We start from the raw sequence: 5,000 nt of genomic DNA, 5'->3' as shown, positions 1-5,000 counted from the left end.
ATGTAGCTGGCATGAGGTTTGTTTGCTCCTATTTGTAACACTACACTTGTCCAAGTTAACAGGCATTTGCCATTTTTTTTTACCACATTCCTATTTTCATATCATCATTTCTTAAACTTTCCACTGAATCTGGGTCTGCTGCATTTACACCTACTTTGGTGTCATCTGAAAATTTGGCTACCCTGCTAGTTAAGTCTACATCAATGTCATTAATGTAAATCAAAAACAAGAGAGAGCCAAGGACAGAACCCTGAGGAACTCCGCTTGTTACATTTGCCCATTCTGATTTTTCACCATTTATTACGACTCTGTTTTCTAAAAGTTGCCAGTTTTCGGTCCAGCCTGCTATTTCTCCTACAATTCCTAAAGTTTTAACTTTTATCATTAAGTTTCTTGTGTGGAACTTTGTCAAAGGCCTTTTGGAAATCTAAGCAGAGTTTGTCTATTGCTCTACTACTGTGGTAAATATCAAGCATGTTATGAAAAAAACTCCAAATGGTTTGCTAGGCAGAATCTGTTTTGTTTTAAACCGTGTTGGCTTTAACGGCAAGTTGTTTCTATCATTGTGATCCACAATATGATCTGCAATTATGGACTCAAAAATCTTACAAAGGACCGACGTTAGACAGATTGGTCTATAATTTACCGGCTCTTCTCTTAGACCTTTTTTTTTTTTTGTAAACTGGGGGCACATTGCCTAGTTTCCATCCTTTTGGTGCCTTGCTTTGTATAGCGCTTTTTCTGTAGAGTTTATATAGGTGAGGAACTATCTCCTCTTTTAGCTCTTTAATTTCTCTTGGATGAATCGCATCCGGGCCAAGAGATTTGAAACAGAGTTTGTCTATTTTGCGTTTGGTGTCCTCTTCTGTAAATATTATTTTGTCCAATGGTTCTGCCCCTTCATATCTAATAGCAGGTTCCGGTATGGAGAGAGAGAGAGAGAGAGAGAGAGAGAGAGAGAGAGAGAGAGAGAGAGAGAGAGAGAACTGCATTCATGGAAGAGAGAAAAATGGAATGTAGACAGAAAGATAGAGACGGAAAGCAAAATCATCACAACCAAGGGGTTGAATTATACACACTCGTGAGAGAGAGAGAGAGAGAGAGAGAGAGAGAGGACGAGAGAGAGAGAGAGAGAGAGAGAGGAGAGAGAGAGAGAGAGAGAATCTAGCTACAAATCCCTGGCGAACTTGACCTCTTTCCGCCTCAGAAGATTTCCCCGTGGGAAGATCTGGCTACACGGAAAATAAACTAAGGCTGCATCCTTGTGAGTGTTGCAGTGGACGAAGAAAGTGAACACGAGTTAGGAAAGTAGAAATATAGTATTAATTCTGAAAAATCATTTTATAATAAAATAAACACGAGAACGTTCTTTCTTTCCTGTAGTACTAGCACCGTGGTCAAGATAATCTTCAGAAGTCACTGTAGAATCTTCTAGTAATTACACATGACACTAACCATAACTACGAGATCACGTTGCTGACCCCGTCGTGATTATGGAATCGCGGGTTGGTTTCCCGCCACCGGATATCATAATTTCTTCATATTTCTTGCACTTGGATCTTGAGACTGTAGTGACAAGAGTATTAAAAAAAAAAAAAAAAAAAAAAAAAAAACACGGAGAATTCGAGAAGTTAAGAGGCATTGTGGCTATTACAATAACATATGCATCTGGTAAAAACCACCTGTAGAATTTATTGATATATATTGTATATATATATTATATATATATATATATATATATATATATATATATATATATATAAAATACACACATATATATGTATATACATACACATATTGTATATGTTTCATGTTATTCCATTTTTTTGAACTTCACGGCATGACGAACACACAAAACATATACTGTGAATATATATATATATATATATATATATATATATATATTATATATATATATATATATATATATATATATATATGCATGCGTATACCTCTTATATACAATTACTTCTGAATTACAATGCATGAACATTTTCAGATGACAAAAAGAAAAAAACCCAGTCCAAAAACAGTCCGAACAAAATGCGCAAAAAAAAAAAATAAATAAATAAAAAAAATAAAAAAACTTCCATCAGTAACTCCACAGAAACCATTGCCTTTGAAAAGGCAGAGTTTCAAATCACAATTGCGAGTGAAAAGCTTTGTCAAAGTGTCACTCACACAGTCTCGCGTGTTTCATATTAGAGCGTATTTAACAAGAGTAAATTTCATATGCAAACAGCTCGTCATTGGAGACACAAAACGCCCCCCCCCTCCCGCCCCCCGACGACCCCCACCCACACCCCCACCCCGCCACCACCACCAAATACCGCTGGACCAAACAAATGTTTGTGGCATGAAAGGATTTTTTTTTTCAACCTCTGAGCGAAGACATGTCAAAAATTTATTTGATAGCAGAATAAATTTAACTCTACGTAATAATATTTGGAAAGATCGAGGAGCTATGCTCTATGTACGGGATATTTCCTGCATTGTGAACAAAGATATAATAGACAAATCTGTTGGGATATGAAAGAAATACAAGTGATATTATCTCGAATTGCAGAAGTTGAATGACATAAATAGGGTAATGAAAACGCACGTGTGTGTGTGTGTGTTTGTGTGTGCTGTCACTCAAGTATTATCTCAAAACAAGAACCATCATATTAGGAAGAGTTTCAGCTGTAATGAACAAGAGTAATTATTTGTTTCTCTTGACGGGAGGTGTGTGGTTTACCGTACCTATCCTAAGAACTATTAGCGACGTATTGATGACACTGAAAAGATAATTTAATAGGTAATAAATGTGCAACTTACCACAAAAAAAAGTAAGAAAACAAAGAATTATTGGCTGCTCTTGTGGAGAGAAAACACTTTTCAATGCACCCTTCCTTTGTTTCACTTCTCGGATGTCAATATCTATCTGTCACAAATTAAAAAGACGAAGAAATTCACAAATCTAGAGTGAAGCATGAATATCACAGAAATATTTTGTCTGTCGTAACTCCGTATTAATTAGTTGCAAAACAGCTTGAATGACAGAACATTTTTTTGCTAATGTGATCGGGCTTCTATATATTATCTTTATCACATAAACATAATATATAGAAGCACAGGGTACTAATGATATGGTTCAATATTCAGCACGTTTTATGTATGCATGCATACAAACATACCCCCCCACACACACACACATATATATATTATATACATACATACATACATACATACATACATTACATTATATTATAAATTATATATATTATATATAATATATATATATATATATTTATACATATACATATATATTATACATTTAAGATAGGTATACGTATATGGCAACCAAACGTCACATAGATAGATATTAAAAAATCCAGGAATGGAAAAATCTCTCCTTTATGCTTTTTTTTCTTCTTTTGTAACGCACCCTCTCTTTCTAAACCACAGGTAAAAAGTAATTAAACCACTAGCTTTCCAACCAGCAATATATCCCATCGTTTTTTGAACTCAAATTATAGTTTTACCACAGTTTTACTGGCCGACGCATGCATTTGGACTGTACTTAATAATGATATTTCTTAGTTCTTTTACTTATTATATCAGAACATTAATGTATATTTCACATTTCATAATGAGCTGTGAGCATTTCTTCGGAATCGAATATATAAACACAAATTAAGACCTTTTTAAGTGAAAATCTTCGAATTATGGAAAATGATTCACGCGGTCGCGTGAGCCAATAGCGTGATGAAACCTCAACATCCAAATGGCTTATCTCACAAAAACATTGAAAACAAGTTAACGATTTACCGACAGTTTTGACCGGCGCTTCTTCATACTTATTCAGTAAGGGCCAATCCTCTTCATTTGTCGGCGACTTGTTTGAAACCTGTTTGTGATACGTGTGCAATAATTTGCTGACGTGTCCACGTGTTTTATGGTAGAGAGAACGCAACCACACATAGAAGACTGAGGTGTTATTCAAGAAAACCGAATTTCGCTACATTTCTTGGATCTTCGAATAGCATTCAGTGACGTATCAATGCAGCTTATAAGGAAGATAAAACCAAGAATATACTCAACAGGGAAACTAAACATTGTAATTATTGAACACAAACCCTTCTGCAATATACAGCATTACTGTAGTTGTCTCAGAAAGTGGCTATATCAAAATTAATTGGCATTTCATTTATTTTTAGAGTAGCGCAAGGTGAAAGTGATAAATGGATTAAAAAGGAGACGAAATTCTACAGTCAAGTTTGATGTGATTTCGCAGAAGAGGTTTTAAGCTTTATGAGGAGATTACATTGCTAGAAAAAAATAGAGAGAAAAATAAAGACCAAATATAATAAATTCCCCATCTTTCTAACCGTGCTATGTAGTTCCCATGAAAACACAGGTTCTCTTCAAGTTTCCGAGTACAGCCAGGTTCATTAGGAACCGTAATATTCTCAGAATGATTAAGATCGAACTGAGGTATCCCATTACTTCTGTACTTGGCAGAATATGAAACTCAACGATATACCGAAAACTTCCATTCCATTATTCATAGGTACCCACCGAAAATTTATCTACACTTGCCTTTAGGAATTCTATGAAAATCTCACTAGAAAATCTACAATATAACATCTGCTGCACTGTACATATATAAAGGCATATTTATTTATAGAGAAATTAAACTTTTTGCTCATCTGTAGAATGTTTGAAAGGTTTCTGAACAATAAGGAAAATTATTGAAAACCACCCTACTATGAGAGTAAACTCTCTCTCTCTCTCTCTCTCTCTCTCTCTCTCTCTCTCTCTCTCTCTCTCTCTCTGCATATATAGGTCATAGTTATATTTCAACGGTCATTTAACAGACATATTACAAATTACTCAATACCTTGTCATAATACTTTAAAATATAAGCATATAATCATCTCTCTCTCTCTCTCTCTCTCTCTCTCTCTCTCTCTCTCTCTCTCTCTCTCTCTCTCGTCTGATAACCTTCATCTACCACA

This window comes from Macrobrachium nipponense, chromosome 16, assembly GCF_015104395.2.
Source record: "Macrobrachium nipponense isolate FS-2020 chromosome 16, ASM1510439v2, whole genome shotgun sequence".
In the NCBI taxonomy this organism is placed as follows: domain Eukaryota; kingdom Metazoa; phylum Arthropoda; class Malacostraca; order Decapoda; family Palaemonidae; genus Macrobrachium; species Macrobrachium nipponense.
Note: the sequence above shows the minus strand (reverse complement) of the source record.